Below are 22,451 nucleotides of genomic sequence, written 5' to 3' on the forward strand. Positions count from 1 at the left end.
GGAAACTTTATTTCTTTTAGTGGCGCATAAAATGATGCAGTTTCAGTGAGTTAAACTTCTCATTTAAGACAGAGTCACACTGAAGATCTGTGAGTTCCAATTGCAACTTTTGTGGCGTTGTTTCAGAGTCCACTGACAGGGGACATGACACCAGATGAAGTGACGTCTCAATTTTTTCAAAACCAGAGAATCAACAGCAGAATTCTCCGTGTAGATCGTCCAGTAATTTGCTATATTTCTTCACATATTGATGGGTCCCTTTCAGCGTTGCTAGTGTGGGGAAATGAGCGAATGTGTTGTTTGAAATTTGGCTTTGAAGGCTTTCACATTTCTATACATTTCATGCACAAATTGATCTATCCCTTGTAACTTCATGTTCAGCACAATCATGTGTCAGTACTGTATGTCCACAGCGAGTGCAAAATCACAAAGCCAGTCTGTGTTGCTCAGCTCTGGAAAATCAATGCCTTTTCCCATTAACTCCTAAAATGACTGTATCGGCCCTATGAGCTCCCACATTTGCTGACATACTTTCCCCAAACTTAACCATGGAATTGAATAAAATGACGATGGTTAAGTCCCTTTGCTTGTATGAAGTTAACAGGCTTTATGACTAACTTTATTGCATGATCAAGCTGCAACACAGACTTGCACAGGGCTTCCTGGTGGATTATGCAGTGTAGAAAAATTACATCCAACTCAGGGTTTTCCTCTTTCATCTTATTCTGGTTTCTTTTCAGTAGCCCAACGTTTTTTCCTGTCAAGTTCGGCGATACAGCTGTGGTGACATTCGCAGGTTTACACCATGGCAGATTCAGCCTCATGCTGACACCAGACAACCTGTCATACAAGTCTGCTTCTTGTGTTGTCCTCTTTATGGACTCTATGGCCAAAAACTCCTCTGTAATATCAAAATTGTCGTTAATCCCTCTAATAAAAATTAAGAGCTGCACGGTGTCTTTTATGGCATTACTTTTGTCCAGTGCTAAATAATAGAACTTTCTTGGCTGGCTGGCCAAGTCTTCATTGATTAGTTCTATACGTTGAGTCACTGTTCTGCATGATAAACTAATTTGCTCAAATTTGTTTTTGCTCTCTGGGCTGAAGAGACTTGCTGTCTCTACCATGCATTCTTTCAAAATCTCCCCTTCAGAGAAAGGCTTGCTGGCTTTTGCTAATTTGAATGACAACAAATAACTTGTCTTGGTGTGTGACTCCTGAATAGTAGTTTGTCAGAAAAAATATTTTGTTGTGACTGTAAATTGACCACTGACCTCTGAGCAGTAGAAGTCCTTTGACTTATTGACTTATTGCTAGCGTACTTAGCATGCTTGGTGGAAAAGTGGCTGCTGCTGATGTATTCTTTGAAAACCGCAACGGTTTCTTGGTAAATAAGAAGTATGGACTTTAATCAGACTTCAGTAAAAAAATATTTAGCTGCCCACTCCTTATTAAAAACTCGTCACTTATTGTTGACTTTTCTTTTCTTTGGTCCATTCATTGTTAAAGTAGAGGTCAATGCAATGGCAAAAAAAAAGAATGAATATGTGTGTTTAGAGAGGATAGACTCACCTTTGGCAAGGACAGTGGTGTGCCATCTAGTGGAATCCACAAGAAAATGCAGGAAAATGGTGAGACGAATGCTGTCTTTAGGGCAATTGTTTAAAATATTTGTTGGGCCAAATTAAACAGTCTGGCAGACCGGATATGGCCCACCAGCCAAAGATTGCCCATCTCTACTATAGACAGTCTTAACAGAATATAAAAAATGCTGTACAGAAAGCACATCCAGTACATTAACATATTAAGAGATAATTTGATATGTCAGATGCCTTAGTCAAAACCTATCCATGCCAACCTAAAAAGGAAAATTACCCTCCGTGTGAGAGTATCTCACCCCAAAGTCAGAGAAAATGATTATTTACTATGTAAAACACAGATGATGATCGACAACAACACTATCTCAATGCATGAACATCTGAAGAGGAAAGACCCAAGAAATATAGCACAGGGCAAAACAACAATAAAATAGGTAACCCACTTACACTTGCTTAGCTGTTTATCAATAGTTCATTTAGTGTTGTGTAGTTGCCTAACTTGAGAAATTTATGCTAGTGACAAGTTTGGGGGTTGGTGGCAGAATTGGCACTCCAGCTACCATAAAAAATTGCACACAGTTTCATTCTATCTGAACTACTGTGGTGCTAAGGTGTCACCCATTGCATTGCTGCACTTGGGTCCTAATTTGGGGTGCTGAGGTGGTTTGTTATGTGGTGGGTACGCTGTATCAACGTATGCTGCTAACCTCCTCCTCGTAGTGTTGGGATAAAAGTTAGAGTCCCGATATTTCTTCGGACAGATCAGATACAACAACAACAACATTTATTTATATAGCACATTTTCATACAAAAAAATGTAGCTCAAAGTGCTTTACATAATGAAGAAAAGAAAAATAAAAGACAAAGTAAGAAATTAAAATAAGACAACATTAATTAACATAGAATAAGAGTAAGGTCCGATGGCCAGGGTGGACAGAAAAAAAAAAAAAAACACTCCAGAAAGCTGGAGAAAAAAATAAAATCTGCAGGGGTTCCAGGCCACAAGACCGCCCAGTCCCCTCTGGGCATTCTACCTAACATAAATGAAATAGTCCTCTTTGTATTTAGGGTTCTCACGGAACGACTTTATGATGATGGTCATCCAGATTTCTGGCTTTTAATCCATCAATGTCGGAACATCACGGTGCTTTGAGTAGATGGTGGTGGTGCAGGCCACCACCACAAAGAAACTGGAAAAATAAACAGAAGAGAGAGTAGGGGTTAGTACGGATTTTAGAGCCACCATGAATAGTTATTATAATGAATTGAATATACAGAGTATCAGGATTAAATTAAAGTGAAGTGAAGATACATGCTCTATATACAATTGCACATGAGTAAAACATTCCTGCCATATCAATTCTTTTATTTCCTAGTGACTTATTTTTTGATGATAGTCATTGCAAAATTTATTGCACAATTTGCACAATTTTACAGGAAACTGTATTATTTTCAATTCAAACAGGTAACTAGTAGGAATAATAGGAATTTGGGTGTAAATATAGCACAGCCTGTAAAAACTGTAGCTTCAATCATTGAATGTAATGTTTTGATCCGTAGTCTTGCACTGTTACATAGTTTTGGGCAGTTTTGATGAAAAACAGTATACACTCAATTGTGGTTTATTTTAACTTATTACATAAAACATTGATATTTGAAGGCTGATAATTTACATGGAACATGAAATTAACTGAATGTTGTTAGCATTGTTCAAAAATGAACAAGTGAAAAGAAATAATATTGTACAATGTCAACCTCATCTATGTTCTGTTTTAGGATGACCCCTTTACTGACCTGCGCAAACATTTAAACTGATTGTGGCATGCCATCGCTACTGGCTTGTGTTGTACCCAGTGCTTGATCTAGGCTGGTACACAATACCAGCATGTCCCTATTTCTGCATTGCAAAGCAAAGAGTAGAGACACATGCAGTCTGACCTCTAAGGGGATACCCCAATTTACCACCCAAGTCCAACAACCTCCCCTCCATTCAATGAATTATATGTATATAAGCATGCTCTATAGTCCAGTCCAACGTAAACTTGCATGTATTTTATACCACATTGTGAGGAATAAGAAGAAGCTGACACAATAGGGAGTACTGTGTGTACCCTAGGAGGCCACTTACTGACCACATCTCTTTTGAGATTTGCCTAGCTACAGCTTGGACTATAGCTTCTGCTTGTGGCATTCACTAGCACAAAATTTAAGCCCTATTTTCTGCATGATCATTTGTCAGCGCTAACTGGAGAAAAGGATGCAGTGCCTAAGAATATACCAATTTAAGATTTAAAAAAATTTAATTTTTCATCATTGTGGCCTGTATATAGAATATTACTTATTGCTAACTTCCTTTAAGCACTTTTTAAAATCATGGCAACTAGCCTCCACGTATTGATGTCAGTAGTACTATATTCTGTATCTAGTCTATTGGAACCTGAATTGAATTTCTCTTTGAAAAACATGTATGTGGATCTAACATATTGTAAAACTAATCCGTTGCACAGGATTTTAACCCTTGTTTAAACAATTTTTCATTTTTTATTCTCTCATTAGTTTACATGCATAATTGCATTACAGTAAAACCTCGATTATCCGTCACTCGATTAACCTTCAGTCTCCGCTAACCATCGGGACCAAAAAAAAAAGATATTGCATACTACTGCTGTGCAGTATACTGCGAGCTATGCACATTGGAACAACTCTCCCATGTGCTACCGCATAGTGTTCTTCCCCAGCACCACGTGTCATGCTGCATTTTGAAATCACAGTGTCAGTTACATGCCTTCAGTTTTAATAGATTTTCATAGCTTTTCTCTTTTGATATAATCAATCTACTATACATTGTTATGCTCGATAAACGTTCTGTCGATTGACATTTCAGGTTGGGTTTTAAACTCATTGACAGTAACATGTAAATTGAATGATTTTTATTCCTTTGGTTATATTCCCGAATAAAAGCGCACGTGTTTATATGATATTTGGGCTAAAGTCTTCACAAATTATACACTTCACGTCATTAGTATAACATGGAAAATGTTTCTATTTAGGTGTGTGTTCAACATTTCTTGCCTCGCATTTCATGTCATCCTATACTTCCTACTACATAAACTTAAGCAATACTTGAAGCACTTCAACAGTTTTATAAATGTTTAATAATTGAAATTTATGTGACAATTCTATCAGCACACGCACGTATTGCACATTGCAGGTATTGTTGATGGTGTTTATCTCCGTTCTTTTCACAATAATGAGCAATAATGACCACCATAACAACAGGCAGCTTCTTCACAGTGCTTTTGTTGGCTAATAAACTGCTGCACCGCAATACAACACTGCTTGGCACCATAAGTAAAACGGGACTTCCACCTGCAGCTAAAGTCACTTTAGTATTTGCGCAATACCATAATTCTTGTAATATTTTATTCTAATTACTGATTGTGTAGGGTGACATAATGATACAGTTACTGTTGCTTCACATATCCATAAAATTGGGATGAAATTCATGACCTGGCTATTTTTGTGTGGACTCTGCATGCTCTAAACACATCCTTATAGGTGTTCCTCTAGGTGCTTACTCCAATTTTCCTCCCACATCCAAAAGGCAGCTAAAGTTAGGTTTATTGGTAGATGTTATCTTCAAATTAGGCTAAGGCCTCGTTCAACTATGAATTAGATTTAGCAGGCTGAAAATAAATGAATGGTTGAAGATAATATGAAATAATATATAAAACAAATAACCTCAATAGTAATAAAAATGTCTCTCTATTATATAAAAAAAAATTATTGAGACGAGACATTTTCAGACAGATAATTTCACGTCCCATGAGATGAGACTTTGTGCCAAGAGATGAATTGAAAACATAACAGGTCCAAGCAGGGACGGAAATAAAAGACAACCAGTAGAAGAATGAATGACATCGAGTAGAAGACAAAGTAGAACGTCATAAAGAGGTTCAAAAATGTTGGTGCGATACACATGCAGAGCAGGTTAGAGATTATGAAAGTACTAAAATTTGAAAGTCTCAAAAAACAGATAGTAAAGATCGCATTAGCACTAACAAATAATAACGGAACAGCGAAAAGAGATTGAATATATGGACATACTGTAGGTGATATGACAGAGCTACTATAAGTTTAATTTCAAAGAAACCACAATTCAGTCAGGTTTATATTTATGATCATGGAGAAGCGATGCAACATTGAATTGAAAGAGTTAGACGATCGGACGTATTCGAAATTCTACAGCCAATAATGGATACAAATCCATACGTCCAAAAGTATCACACTTTACACGAAATTTATCTGAAAAACACGGACAAAGAAGTTTTCTTGGATTTCTATATGAATCTGAAAGATCACAGTTGCATATATAATAAACCGACTTGCGACAAATTGTCAGCGATAATAGTTTTAAAAGACAGAGATATGAAAGACCGAGTTGATATTCGTGTTTATCCAAAAGCACAGCACGATTCGTCACAAGTGGCAGATACGGGAAATGACTAGTGCGTAGGGCCTGCACAGGGGGTTGGCCAGCGAAGCGAGCAGGGGGCCGAGCCCCCTGGTATACTATTAAAAAAATAAGTAAATGTCATAAAATTCATAGTGTAGACAGTAACTAAAGTGTACAAGATTGATAGAAATCAAGGGGTTAACTTAGCTTGTGCTCAAAAATTCAATTTCTTTTTGCTGTAAGGATTAAAAAGAACCAGGCCAGCATGTAAGGACTATCACTATTATGAGAAAAGACCTAATCAGTATTTTACAATATAAATGATTATTTACTGTGCATGTAGTGATATGAGATTTATAGTAAAAGCACATTTATTTGATCTAAATTAGCTATGTTGTAATTGCTTGGTTTTGTTGCTTAGATACAGTACCTGTGATTAATTAAGCCCTATTAAATTCTAAAAACTTAGAATCTAAAAAAAGCTTTGGATATGCAAGGAAGTGCAAGAAGAATGAAACTGAATTGTGTATAAGCAATTATTATTCAGGTTAAAATAGCTTGAAATAACAAGCCATTGCCAACTGTGCTACAAATAATAAAACAGAATCATTGCAAACTAACATAGCATTTTAAATGGCTTGATAGTAGTGCTGTATGGTATGACCAAAATTCTATATCACGGTATTTTTAAAAATTATACCGGTTTCACGGTATTGGACGGTATTTTTTTCCCATGCATGAGTGGATGTTAACCACATTTTCTACTGCAATTACTGGCTAAGGATAACCTATTCCACTGTCATGAAAATTGTACATTGTATAAAAAAACATTTTAATGTGCACAAAAGTATTGATACAGATTTGCATGGCCCCATAAAGTGATAGTTTTCAAGGGGGTGGCACTAACGAAGAGAAGGAATCACATTGCATGACAGATGCAGTCAAAATATAGAGCATTTTTATTGAACAAAGTTTGCAAACAACTTGAACTAAAATTTTGACAACATTTTTTCAACCATCCAAAAAGGCATTTAGACTTAGTAAAATATCCAGAGGTGCTTGTCAAAAGTTGTATTGCACTGAATATGTCTTAGAAAAGGAATAAATAGTAAATATTTTCTGTAAATCAACTGCTCTTTGTTAATGTTAAACATCTCTGTCCACTGACACGTTAAAGTGACATCATTAAACTACATAATATTTAAACTAATAAATAATGACAATACAATAAATAGTGCAACTTCCAGTAATAATACTATTACTTCCAAGACTTCAAAGCCCAGGTGCATTACACAGTATTCACCAAATTAAAATAAAATAAAACAAGTGCAACTTGGTGATGACATCTTTACCAACTGAACCATCATTAAGGCAAACTGCATTAATATGGACCTTGCTTCAAGCTAAGCTATATACATAAATAATTAAACTGCAACTTGCATTTATAATGCTATTTGTGGTATAGCCCTACAGAATCGTATTAGGGCCACGGTGAAGAAAAAAAAAACTATGTTGTGATTAAAGTCGACATTTCCACTTTATTCTCATAGTTTATTTTGTCATTAAAGTAGAATGTCGTAAACTAAATCTCATCCTAAAATCAATATTTAATTTACTAGATTTTCTCAAACCCCGTCATAAGTTAATGTAGCACATTAAATGCTTTGCGTTAAGTGTTCCCCAACCCAGTTGTTAATCGCTATGCGCTTCTTAAACTGACTTCCTCTGCATTGAGGAGGCGCCGGCAGCGATCGCTGCACAGAATACATTCACTTCATGATGTTCCTGCTCTCTGAAAATGTAGGATGCTAAGATAAATTTTCATGATGAAATGCATTAAAGCAGGTAATAAACATGCACGGTAGTGCTGCTCCCTCTCAATAAGGGGTCCCCAGGTGTACGTTCAGTGTAGAGAACTTTATGGCAGGTGTGATGAGGCTCCAAAAAACTGGATGTATGAATGGGTATCGCACAGGTTTAACTTAAATACTGTGTAAATATTGGGTTTGTGATCTGGTGGTCGAAGACACTAACACAGAATTCAATGGATGTTCTTCTCAGCGGACTTTCTTTATTGCATGCGTGCTGTCTCTGTCTGACATACCAAACCCGCAGTTCCTATCTTTCCTTTTTCTTTCTCCACATAACCAATCACCACACGATAAACGTCTTTGTGAAATTAAACCTAGTTAAAAACTTAGACAACAGAGTGTTCAGAACTTTAAAAAAATCTTCGTTATACATGTTTAATTATGCCATCCCTTCAGGGTTGCGCCCATCCCAGCAAGCATTGTATGCGAGGCAGGAGCAAATCCTGAACGTGGCGCCAGCACATCACAGGGTGAATACGAACAATACATACACAAGCAGGTTCAATATAGCCTAACAAAACCCCACATCCTACATGACTTTGAAAAAAACTGAAGCACGCCGAGTAAACCCACCAGAAAAACAAGCAAATTCAAGGCAGGGAACACCCGGAACCCCCTTGCGGCGACACAGCAGTGCACCCTCAACACCACCGTGCCCCCACATGATTAATACATGCTTTAATGCATTTCATCATGAAAATGATATCAAGTATTTATCTTAGCATTCTAAATGTTGAGGGAGCAGGAATATCATGAAATTAATGTATTCTGTGTGGTGATCGCTGCCTTTGCCTCCTCTTAGTGCAAGAGGAAGTCAGTTTAAGAAGCACGTAACGATTAACATGGCTCAGGGTACACTTAACACAAAGCATTTAATGTGCTACATAACTTATGACGGGGTTTGAGAAAATCTAGTAAATGAAATATTCATTTTAAGATGAAGTTTAGTTTACTATGTTCTGCTTTAATGACAAATTACGAGAATAAAGTCAATATGTCGACTTTAATCTCGACATAAACAGCAAGAATAAAGTAGAAATGACGAGAATAAAGTCAACATGTTGACTTTATTCTCATCATAAGCGTCGAGATAAAAGTGGAAATGTCGAGAATAAATTCAACATGTTGTCACACTATTACACAGTACCCTGGTACATTACACAGTATTGGAAAAAAAACAAAACAAGTACAACTTGGCTTGCAGTATTATCCAGTAGTATAGAAACAGTATTCACACATTTGAACATAATGGTCCACATCCGACCTTTTAAAACCAAAGTATCTACAGACAACAGACACGGCTCCTTTTTTCGGCAAAAGTTGTTCTGTGTCATCATGTTCAACTTTATCGTCTGCTACAGCTTCAGTTTCAGAATGTTCTCTGTCCATTTTCACCATTCAATACCTCCACTAATGCATGTACTCCATTGCATTTGTATTTAGCAGTGCAGCAGTGAAAAAGGTCCCCCCTTAAACAGTTTCCCACTGCGCCACATTCTGAACATTGTTACGGCTATTTAAACCGGTGTTGCGGTATAAGAAAAATCCATATCATAACAAAAATAAAAAACGGTTTTTGGTATGAACCGGTATACTGCCCAGCACTACTTGATAGCATAAATGTTTGGTCCATTGTGGGGCAACATGAATTTTTCGCATTCATTAATTACTGACTGTATGACCTCTTTACCTACAATACCACCATCCAGTGCTGTTTTACATATACAGTATAAACCAGACAAACAGTTATATTTACCCTGCATAATTCACTTATTTTAATGTTGGGAATGCTCAGGATATTGCTACTCATCCATATTACTAAACGAGAATGGTAAACCGGATATGGACGCAGGGGCATAGGAACATGGGCCGTGGACACAAAAGACGTAGTGCGCAGGTGCCACACAAAGCCCCCCTCCAAGCAACGGAAAATAAGAAATGAGGCGGCGCCCATAGCACACAAAAAAAAGGAGTCAGACGCAGGTGCCACACAAACCCATGGCACACAGCGCCACACGAAGCCCATAGCACACGAAACGGGACACACACACAAAAAAGAGGCTTCAGACCCATGACACACAAAGCCCCCCTCCACTAACAGAAATAAGAAATGAGGCAACGTGCCCCTAGCGCACCAAAAACAAAGGAGTCAGACGCAAGCGACAACACAGCGCCACACGAACCCCATAGCACACGAAACGGGACGCACACAAAAAAGAGGATTCAGACCCACGACGCACAATGCCCCCCTCCACTAACACAAATAAAAAATGAGGCAACGCACCCCTAGCACACAAAAAAAAAGGAGTCAGACGCGAGCACCACACAAAGCCCATTGCACACGAAATGGGACAGACTACGGACATAGCACACGAAACGGGACGTACACAAAAATGAGAATTCAGACCCACGACACACAAAGCCCCCCTCCACTAACAGAAATAAAAAATGAGGCAACGTGCCCCTAGCCCCCCTGCCCATCGTAAAACGAGAAAGACTACGAACCGTCTGACATGCCGCGAGCAGGATAAAGCGAGGTCAGAAGGAAATTCACATTCTCCAGCAGCAGCATACTGATACAATAAATAATATTAAATTAAAGAAAGATAATAATGCAGGTGAAAAACAGACAGTAACTTTGTATAATAATGTTAAATGTTAACGTTTACACCCCCGCGTGGAATTGAAGAGTCGCATAGTTTGGGGGAGGAACGATCTCCTCAATCTGTCTGTGGAGCAGGACAGTGACAGCAGTCTATCGCTGAAGCTGCTCTTCTGTGTGGAAAGTGATCAATAAATAAAAATAGAAAAATTAAAGTAAAAAAGCACACATGCACATACACCACACAAAGTTCCACCACTCGCACCCAACACCAGAGCAAAACGGGAGAGACTACGAACCGTCACAGTAGGAAACAAAGTAAAACTTCATAAAGAGGTTAAAGAACAGGGACAAACACATAGAGAGCAGGTTACAGAACAAAGCCACCCTGCCCAGAGTAAAACGAGAAAGACTACGAACCGTCTGACATGCCGCAAGCAGGATAAAGCGAGGTCAGAAACAAAACACAGAGTAGATACATAGATAGATAGATACTTTATTAATCCCAATGGAAAATTCACATTCTCCAGCAGCAGCATACTGATACAATAAATAATATTAAATTAAAGAAACATAATAATGCAGGTGAAAAACAGACAATAACTTTGTATAATAATATTAAATGTTAACGTTTACCCCCCAGCATGGAATTGAAGAGTCACATAGTTTGGGAGAGGAACGATCTCCTCAATCTGTCTGTGGAGCAGGACAGTGACAGCAGTCTGTCGCTGAAACTGCTCTTCTGTCTGGAAAGTGATCAATAAATAAAAATAGAAAAATACAAGTAGAAAAGCACACATTCACATACAGTCATACACGGAGCTGCTGGAAACAAAGTAAAACTTTATAAAGGGATTACAGAACGGGGACAAACACATGGAGAGCGAGTTACAGATGATGACAACTGAAATGCAACAGCTTCAAAAAAACCTAGGCACGAAACACATGCACACCGAGATACAGAATATCAAGGCAGAAACAACAACAGTTAAATGTCCACACCACACAGCGCAGGCGGACCCGTACTCCACAGTGCACCGCATAATAGTACGGACGGAGCTCCATTTTAACAGTGGGGGGCCCCAGAGTGACACGGTCGAACGCTCCATATTAAACGTGCGTCATCTTCACACGTGGCTGCCCAGCGGGCACGGGTTCAAAACGCCGGGGGTAGGCGAGTGAAGCGAGCAGGGGGCGGAGCCCCCTTGTTTATCAGAAATGTTTCTTATTGAATGTTACCTCCCCTCTTTCACCTGTAGCAACACAGCCCAAACCCAGTCAGTGAGTGCCACTGTGCCTGCTGCTTTAATTGAAATGGCTGTATTAATCTTGGGCCATGTCCTGCATGTAATTAGACTGCTGGTTCAAATGAGCATGTTTTTATTTTGTCGTTTCTGTGTTTAATGTACCAGTGTAAAAATTACGTGAGGGATTTCAATATACTGTATGTTTGTGTGATACTCAGCGAAGTCTTTTTTATGATGTTGTATTCACAAAAAAGTTTTGCTGTTCCATGGTTACTTGTTTTTATTTTTCTCTTACTCTTTAAAACCATTTGTTGATGAGAACCATGGTTAGCTGACAAGATAACAAAAGCATTGATTTAGCCACATCATTGCATGCATATTTTCCTGATATATAGTTAACAGTGGCCAGGACCTGAATTGGAATAAAATAGAGCAGAGTCCAATGTTGTCCTCTCCTGATCGGGATGCCAGAATAGGACAGAATGAAAAAAAAATTCCTGGAATGACGGTATGAAACAGCATCTAACTACTGTATGTTAATCGCCTACAGCGTTGCCTAGCCTTTTTATTATACATGAAACAAGAAGCTGATGATAATAATTGAAGCCATCATGGAGAGATCTGTAAAGAAGACCACAGGATTTTAATAGAGCTGACTCTGGCCCAGATGAACTTCATACAGTGCATCCGGAAAGTATTCACAGCGCATCACTTTTTCCACATTTTGTTATGTTACAGCCTTATTCCAAAATGGATTAAATTCATTTTTTTTCCTCAGAATTCTGCACACAACACCCCATAATGACAACGTGAAAAAAGTTTACTTGAGGTTTTTGCAAATTTATTAAAAATAAAAAAATTGAGAAAGCACATGTACATAAGTATTCACAGCCTTTGCCGTGAAGCTCGAAATTGAGCTCAGGTGCATCCTGTTTCCCATGATCATCCTTGAGATGTTTCTGCAGCTTAATTGGAGTCCACCTGTGGTAAATTCAGCTGACTGGACATGATTTGGAAAGGCACACACCTGTCTATATAAGGTCCCACAGTTGACAGTTCATGTCAGAGCACAAACCAAGCATGAAGTCAAAGGAATTGTGTGTAGACCTCCGAGACAGGATTGTCTCGGCACATATCTGGGGAAGGTTACAGAAACGTTTCTGCTACTTTGAAGGTCCCAATGAGCACAGTGGCCTCCATCATCCATAAGTGGAAGAAGTTTGACACCACCAGGACTCATCCTAGAGCTGGCCAGCCATCTAAACTGAGCGATCGGGGGAGAAGGGCCTTAATCAGTGAGGTGACCAAGAACCCGATCGTCACTCTGTCAGAGCTCCAGAGGTCCTCTGTGGAGAGAGGAGAACCTTCCAGAAGGACAACCATCTCTGCAGCAATCCACCAATCAGGCCTGTATGGTAGAGTGGCCAGACGGAAGCCACTCCTCAGTAAAAGGCACATGGCAGCCCGCCTGGAGTTTGCCAAAAGGTACCTGAAGGGACTCTCAGACCATGAGAAAGAAAATTCTCTGGTCTGATGGGACAAAGATTGACCTCTTTGGTGTGAATGCCAGGCGTCACGTTTGGAGGAAACCTGGCACCATCCCTACAGTGAAGCATGGTGGTGGCAGCATCATGCTGTGGGGACGTTTTTCAGCGGCAGGAACTGGGAGATTAGTCAGGATAAAGGGAAAGATGACTGCAGCAATGTACAGAGACATCCTGGATGAAAACCTGCTCCAGAGTGCTCTTGACCTCAGACTAGGGCGACGGTTCATCTTTCAGGAGGACAACGACCCTAAGCACACAGCCAAGATATCAAAGGAGTGGCTTCAGGTCAACTCTGTGAATGTCCTTGAGTGGCCCAGCCAGAGCCCAGACTTGAATCCGATTGAACATCTCTGGAGAGATCTTAATATGTCTGTGCACCGACGCTTCCCATCCAACCTGAAGGAGCTTGAGAGGTGCTGCAAAGAGGAATGGGCGAAACTGGCCAAGGATAGGTGTACCAAGCTTGTGGCATCATATTCAACAAGACTTGAGGCTGTTATTGCTGCCAAAGGTGCATCGACAAAGTATTAAGCAAAGGCTATGAATACTTATGTACATGTGATTTCTCAGTTTTTTTATTTTTAATAAATTTGCAAAAACCTCAAGAAAACTTTTTCAACGTTGTCATTATGGGGTGTTGTGTGCAGAATTCTGAGGGAAAAAATGAATTTAATCAATTTTGGAATAAGGCTGTAACGTAACAAAAGGTGGAAAAAGTGATGCACTGTGAATACTTTCTGGATGCACTGTATATGGCAATTGAAATGACCTGAGACTAAACCTGAAAGAGAGCATGGATTTAACACTGACAAGCTTAAAATAAGAAAAGGACTAAGAGGCGTGGGCTCATTTGATGAGAACAGGAAAGGTCAGTTCTCGTTGAGATAGATGTAAGGAACGATGGAAGTAGCATAATGTTTGGTTCTTAAAGTGGAAGTGTAGACCAGCCTCTCCACAGATTAGTTAGTGATGTTTATTTGTGATATTCAGCCTCTAAAATTCCTTAAGTATTTTTGTCACACTGTATGTTCTGTTACTCTGTTTATTGTACCTAAGCTTGTTTATTTAATTTTCTTTTAAATATATTGCCTTATTTAAGTTTCACTTGGCTTCCTTAGTGTCATTCATGTGCAGCTTGAGGGAATTCTCACTGATTTTAGAAAAACCTGTGGCAATCTATATTAATGTTTATATTGTTTTGACAATTTATTAAAAAGTGCTATTGTTTTCAGTTTATTTCACTTTATGTTTAGTAGTTCAGTTCACTGCTAACACAATAGTTATATTTAAAAAACAAATAAGTATTTTGTGATATACAGTTATTGTGAGGGAGTCCGGGGGGCAAGGCAGCAGCTGGATGTTCAAGGCATGGAGAAATTCCTGCAGACAACCAAAAGGAGAGAGTGAGAGCCACACTGTCTGACAGAAAAAAATACTGACAACTTAACTTCTTTATGTGGGCATGATAAAGATAGGTCAGGGTATGGATAGAGTTCGAGACAAACAGAAGGTAAAAGGGTAATGCTTGGTTGTGATACTGTGATAGGCAAGTGGATAAACCACACCAAGTGATAGACAGGCCAGGTTTAAATCTTCAGTGCTAGGCTCAGACGGTCAGTAGGTTCATGAAGGCGTATTGTTTTGTCTTTAAGTTGTTCCTTTTATGTATTCTTTGGTTTATTTTTTTTTTTGATAAGGAATCATTTTGTTTTACCTGTTGCACAGGGATTGGTACACTAGACTGCCATCTGTGCTCACTCATATTTATGCAGTCATATGAAAAAATTAAGCATACCATTTTTCATTTGTGAGGTTTTTCATATCAGATGATGACCATTGCTCATCTCCTTCTCTCAGAGTCATTAAATTACAAGAAATCTACCGTTGTGTTGGAAGCATCATATAGATTAAAAAAATCATCATTAATAAAGAAGGTCATTAGACCTAGGTATTGCCAAGTAAATTATTGTAATTAACTGATAACCCTAATGTGCTACCATCATTATATAAAAGCAGAAAATTTGTTCAGATCTCACAGAAACAGTTGTTGCTGAAAACCATTTGAACTCCATCTTTTTGCACTAAGAAGAATTTTTTGCAAATGAAAAACATTGTTTTTCAAGATTTTTCAATAATTCCCAGTAAATTCAGTACATGAATATATTGCATGATGCTCTGAGAAATGACAAAGAAACTAGACACCACAACCATGGATCTACAGGTCTCTGCCAATATACTGTAGTAAATGGTACATTTTATGCATGAATAAGTACAGATTTCATGGAAGGGCAGCCATGAGAAATCTGCAAATAAAGAATGGCAGCTATTGTTTGCAATGTTGCAAATTAACTTACTACAAGACTTCTTGTTATTTGATCATTATACACCATATGATATTTCTTACAAATCGCAAACAGTGATACTTCTTACTACATTCATACTCTCAGAATCCTTTCAGTCTCATAAATGTGCCAAAGTAGTAAGTCATATATCTGTCTTACTTATATTCTGTCATTTGAGTCTCTTGCCTTTTGCCATAACTCTTCATAATGTTTATTTGATTTCTGTTCCTGAAAATGTGATACAAGCCAAGGATAATTCTAAGAAATTCAGGATAAGCAAATGACAACAGTTTCCTATAAATGACCAATACAATACACAACAATCCATTCCATGAAGTAATGTTAAAACAGCAGTTATTTTATACAATTATATGAAACTACTAGTTGATTACCCAGTGGCTTCGCTCACTGAGTGCAAGGGAAAAAAATAAAATGTAGTCTATAAGTTATTAAACAGTAAAGCATTAACATTTTAAGAAGTAAAGATACATTGAGCACTACTGGAGTGGTTTCGGGTAAACTACATTTTAAAGGCGGTATAACACAACAGGTAAGTGCCACTAACAGCAGCTAAAATGTATTTGGATCATCTGTCGGTAGTAGATCCCTTTTGAAAGGTGCTACACGACCGCTGTGGTATAGAAATTACATTTTCTATGTGATCGTCCAAATTTCTGCCTGATAGCCTTGCACTATGTGCCTGTGATTTAAGAGAAAAATAATTCTGATAAATGTGGACGCTGCCCTTCCATGCTTAATGGGCAGAAGGTCCAAACAATTCCCAAGTCCAACACTTTACATGAAGAGGTCTGTACATCTTATTAGATGTAAACTCTCCATCTTCTTAAAATAATTGATCACAAAAGCAACCTTGAATGTTGCGGCGTTTTAGTGACCCGAACTCACCTTAAGGGACAAACATGGTCCCGCTTTGATGGCGCTTATTACACTCATTGCAAAGATTTCGACTCTTCTAGGAGCCGACAGAGCACTTGAAGTGTCACAAACAGTGCAAGAAGAGAGGACGCTGCCCGACCCGTTGTTTACAGCTCGGCGCAGTTAAAAAGTAGAAAGACGCAAAGCTGTTTTCCTCATCTCTTCTACTATCAAGTACTGCCAACTAAAAAAAAGTTACAATGTGGCAGTTTCCACGACAGTCACGTGGACGAATAAATAAAACTTCTCGGCGTGTTTGTGTTTACTTCTTTTTAATATCAGTAAAATAACTCTCACACAAATAATAACAATTCGTAAAGACGATATAAAAATGGTGTCCACAAACGAAGTGATTAGTTCCTGTATTATAATATGTTCTGTGGTCATACGTAATCTCCATATCGCGTGGTCATACTTAATTTCTGTTTCAAATGCGAAAACAATTTTATATAGATAGATTTACAAACTCACCCAATGCGTAGCAACTCTTTCCCAAACGATCCAGCAATATAAACATCAAATAGGAGTAACATATAAAACAATTTTTACATACTTTCACACAAACCTCTCAATCCATATGTGCAATATTAAGTCCTTTCTTAAAAAGTGGGCAATCATAAAGAGTGCCAGAATCTCAGGAAAAACTGACAGTCCTAACTGTGTTGTATTCATATTTGTGAGGACCTCTCAATTTATGCCTTTCAAGATGCATCTCCCTGTGGATCGTAAACAAGATTTTGAAAAAATATAATGGACATGCAGCTCCTGATCTGACATTCTGCATCTTCTGTTACTTGTTTTTTTCTCTTTTCTTTTAAATGATGCTATTCCTCTTAATGTGATTTGCTTCTACAATATTTATGATTGGTCCATTCTCCCATCCAGTGTTCTCTTAAATATGCAAGTCAAGGTAAGCCTGACCCCACTAGTCATTATTTCTCTGTTCTTTACGGCACTTGCTACATGCTTACGTCTCCCATCAAAAAAAGTCTCTGTATGCAGATATCATCTTGCTTTTTCTCTGCAATGCCCCCCTTACATTCCTATTTAATTCTGCTCTTCTGACAACCAACCAGGCCACACAATTAACTGGTCTATGTCATTGTTCCTTCTGTGAAGTTCCATTTTTTGTTAGTCTGTTTTTCCTCCGTGCATCCAGGTAGCCAATTCAATAAATACCTGGGCATTGACATTTTTGCAAGACATTGTTGATTTGGAGGTTATAGTGAGAGAAAGAGAGAGAAGTGCTGCTACAATTAAAAGGGTTGAACACTAATGTGTCACCAGTAACAATTAAATTTACCCATGAGTGCTCAAAGAAGTTGAGTGACTATATATGTAAACTTTTGATGCAAATGTTTTAGGAAATCATTGCATTCTGGGGAGGTTGCTTAACTAGCAAAAATCTCATTATTAAAAAGGTAATTAGGCAAATCATAGTAACTGAAACCCATTAGTGTAAAATGTATTGTTGGAAGATTCATTGAACCGATTATTAAATTTAAAATTGAGATGCCCATATCAAGTATAATGGGTGCGTTAGCAAACAGGCAACATTGAGTTAGACAGGGGAAATCCTGTTTTACACATACAGTGCAAGAATTGTTAAGGAAAAAGGCATCGAAAACATTATTTTTGAGATGCATACAATATCATTTATCTTGGTTTTAAAAAGCTTTTAACAAAGTACTGTGCATGAGACTAATGACCAAATTAATAGAAAAGGAACTTTAAGACACAATGTACAGATACAGTAGGTAAAAAAATTAACTGAAAACCAGGAAACAGTGAGTGATGTTATAAGCAAGGTGGATTAAGGTACTGGTACCACTGCTTTTAATTTTTTTTTAAATTCTTGATAGCATAACTGACAAACTTGCTAATTTTTCAGATAATCATAAAGTAGGGGGATTGATGGCTATCATAAAATGAGTAAAACTACAGGTGGAGCTGGGACAAACTTAGAGGTGATTAAGAAATGTAACCGTATTTTGCGTTGCATAGATACATACTGTTTTATTTACAGGCCAAGGTAGGTTATGCTTAAGCTACACAGCACCTCTGTGAGAGCTCAACTATGTGCAGTCTTCTGCTCTATATTGCAAGGAAGATATAGCACCGGAGAAAATTCAAAGAAGAGGTACTAGATCTGTTCCTTGATTCTGGATATGAACTGTGATGAAAATTGTAATTGGGAGTAACATTTTGCAATGTAATAAACACTAAATAATGAGATGATGGATTTTTTTTAATTATATAAAAAATTAATAGGCTGGATGCCACTTAAATGATTACTTCCTGGTGCTTTGGTAAGCTGCAACCTTTTGCAGAACCTCCATATTTCTCACTGTTTTTCTTTTTTTTCTGAACTTGTTTTACTAGTTACTAGTCTTACTTAAAATTAGGTTTGATCTGGCTTCTGGTATGTCACTGACAGTAGCCACTAGAAATTGTATAAATTAATTTTAAATGGATTTTAATTTTGTGATGATCTACACTATTACATGATACATCATTTGATGCATGTTCATTTACACATCATTAGTGATAGAACTTGGCGCCACTGTGTGTTTTGGGTCTTTCAAAATATCATACACCCTCTTCCAGATGACCCAACTGAGATTGAACAGACATCAGCCTGTGTCCAAGTGACTTACTACGGCCTCACAGTTCTCCTCTTTTCAGCCAGAGCCACTGGGCGGTTTTCTGTGCAACCTCCTGATGGCTCTTGCCCTGTTTGCCCCAATGATGCCAAGGCCTCTGTAGCCCTTCCACAGGGAGTGCCACGCAGCCCACCTCTAGAGGCAAGCACCTTGTACGCCACCCTTGCTGCCGACAGCCCCCAACTAGCTCCTGGTATTTTGCCTTCTTCCTCTCTTGGGCCTCCTCCATTCTCTCCTCCCATGGAACCATGAGCTCAACCAGGGTGAGCTGTTTTGTGCCTTCGAAACTGATGACGATGCCAGGTCTCAGTGTGGTCTGGATGATGTGAGATGGTATTCTAAGTTGCTTTTCCAGGTCAACTGACATCACCCAGTCCCATGCTGTATGTAGCAGACCAGTCTCACTGAGCTTCAGTTGCTGCCTTGGCTTCTCTCCCTCCTTGATAAATGCCACCACTTTGGTGGACGTGCAGACACATCTACTGGCCTCCGTCCCCTTGCTGATCTCTTCTGCCACTGACCTGAGCATTTGATCATGTCACCATCAATATCAGCCCTCTCCCAGAGCCTTAGGACAGCAGCTTAATATATGTTCCAACATTCCCTAGAAAATGGACTATCTGTCAGGCAGACTGCAGTTTGTGAGACTCAAGGACTGTGTTTCTGATATGGATGTGAGCAACACTGAAGCACCACAAGGAACTGTGCTGTCTCTTTTTCTCTTACACTCTATATACTTCCAACTATAAATATAACACCAGGCCATGTCACTTGCAGAATTTTGTAGATGATTCTGCACTTATGGGGTGTATTGATAAACAGGATGAGACAGGGTATAGAGGTCAGGTGGAAAACTTTGTTTCTTGATGCAGAAAGAATTGTCTGCAACTTACCATCAGTAAAACAAGGAATGGGTTATTGACTTTCGCAGCACAAAGCAGCTTCTATGTCCGGTCAGTATTTAGGGAGTAGATCCGGAGGTAATGCTGTCCTGTAAGTACTTGGTGGTCCACATCAGTGACAGGTTGTAACTGTCTTCGTGACACAAAGGATTTATATGAGAAAGGGCAGAGCAAGGACTGTGAGTACAAAATTCAGAAGTTTTAATTTCTGTTTAGTTTTCTTCAATGTTTATTCCAATAGTGTGTATATGATATATCTATTTATTATTTAAAGAGCTTTAAAGAGCTTCTGTAAAAAACCAAAGATCCCACTGGGGACAAATACAGATCGATCGATCTATCTATCTATCTATCTATCTATCTATCTATCTATCTATCTATCTATCTATCTATCTATCTATCTATCTATCTATCTATCTATCTATCTATCTATCATCTGTGTTCTTCAACAAGAACATGAACATATGTAAATGTGTGCATGAACATTAGTAAGTATTCCTTCACAATGAGAACAATAAGTACATGGAATAAATTATCACTCTTTGTGGTGTTTTACACGCCTTCAGGTTTTTTCTTAATGGTCTTTTGAAAGAGTTAAGTCAATAGACAGTAAATGGGTTATTTCTTCCCTTTCAAACATTGAAATTACGTTATTCAGTGCCTGTTTAGTATACTCTTTAACTTTTTTGTGCCTCACTATTTTTCTGTTTTATTGTAATATATTTAAATTGAGTGATTTTTAAAATCTTGTAAGAGTGATAAATCACCACAGACAGTGGTATTCTGGCTAATGGCTAGTCAGGGCATTCACTGTCATCAGTTCTGGCTGCCCCTTCATGTTAAATTGCTTAGCAACATAACCCTGCCTTTTTGGTCTCTTTCTTTGTGACCTGCCCTTAAGTTTTCTTTTCACCTGACTTTCCCCATTTAGAATGTGCTGAGGCAATTTCTTCTGTTACTCAGTAATGATATTCTGAATCTTTCTGTTTTCATTCACTGTTGTCATTGATTGTATGGCCTTGCCTCCTGTTTCTCTTCTCATTCACATTTCAAAGTGATTTAACTTGCTCCATGTTTCTGATCAAAGTACTACTGTGCTCTGCTCTGTTATCATGTCCTTCATATTAAGATCTATTTTTGTACAGTTCATACACTGTATCTACTGTGTCTTTTCTTGTTCAATGCATCTTTGCCTGTTGCAATTTCTTTTCAGAAAGTTAAATGTCCCAATTCAGTTGCAAGGATGCATGGAAACTACTCTTTCAAAATGGATTGTTAATTGTATGATTTAAAAAATAAAATAATTCCCCAATATCTTTATATTAATCATTAACTGTGACATTAGAATGTCTGCATTTTCTCAATGTATCTTTTAAAGTGTAGCCCAATAATTAGTGAAGAAAGGTCAAAACATAGTTTGCAGGATTGTTGTCAAGTAAATGATGCAGGCATTAATGTTCCAATAGAAAAAAGTAGCAACAGATCATGTTACCAAGTATTCAAATTGTTTATACAATGATGTTTAAGAGTTTTCTGATTTTCTAATTGTATTGCAATTACTGTTACGTTTTTTCCAGTGCTAATTATGACATCTGATTAGCAACTCAGTGGATCTTTTTTTAGAACTGTTTTGAGAGGTGGAATTGAGATACTATTTGTATCGACAGATAACCTGATGGATAATTGTTGTTGATATTACCATCTTCAGTAACTGGAACATTAGAAAAATTTAAAACATGCCATTTAGCCCAACAAAGCTCGCCAGACCTAGTCAGTAAATTCCACCAACATAACATGAAGATGAGTTTTGAACATCCCTAAAGTCCTAATGTCTACCACACTTCTTGGTAACTTATTCCTTGTGTCTGTGGTTTCCTGTGTGACGAAAAACCTTGTTGTGCGAAAGTTACCCTTAACAAGTTTCCAACTGTGTCCCAGCGTTCTTGTTGAACTTATTTTAAAATAACAGTCTTATTCCACTGTACTATTTCCTCTCATAATTGTAAACATTTTAAACAAGTCAATGCTTAGCCTCATTTTACTTAAACTGAAATGGCTCAACTCTTTTATTCTTTCTTCATAACTCATCTCCTGTACTCCTGGAATCAGCCTAGTTGCTTTTCTCTGGATTTTTTCCAGTGCTTCTGTGTCATTTTTACAACCTGGAGACCAAAACTGTCCACAGTACTCCACCTAACGAAACAGTAGTCAGTCATAAAGTCTTGTTATGCATTATTCTGCGGTTTATAAATCAAGTACTGTAGTTACTAATGTCTAAGTGAAAAAT

The 22,451-nt window shown here is 38.1% G+C and overlaps 1 protein-coding gene and 1 long non-coding RNA gene across 3 annotated transcripts in view; one reads left to right on the plus strand and one right to left on the minus strand.

The window, feature by feature from the left end:
• The window catches only part of LOC114662093 (monocarboxylate transporter 8-like), a 1,225,996-nt gene that overhangs the window by 488,457 nt on the left and 715,088 nt on the right, over positions 1-22,451 (plus strand). The gene's annotated exons all lie outside the window — the stretch shown is intronic.
• The window catches only part of LOC127529745 (uncharacterized), a 52,691-nt gene continuing 32,606 nt past the window's right edge, over positions 2,367-22,451 (minus strand). For both annotated transcript variants that reach the window (XR_007936336.1, XR_007936335.1), the window contains exon 2: positions 2,367-2,552. This is a non-coding gene — a long non-coding RNA (uncharacterized LOC127529745). The remainder of the gene's footprint in view (positions 2,553-22,451) is intronic.

The sequence above is a fragment of the Erpetoichthys calabaricus genome, chromosome 12 (assembly GCF_900747795.2).
Source record: "Erpetoichthys calabaricus chromosome 12, fErpCal1.3, whole genome shotgun sequence".
Lineage (NCBI taxonomy): Eukaryota > Metazoa > Chordata > Cladistia > Polypteriformes > Polypteridae > Erpetoichthys > Erpetoichthys calabaricus.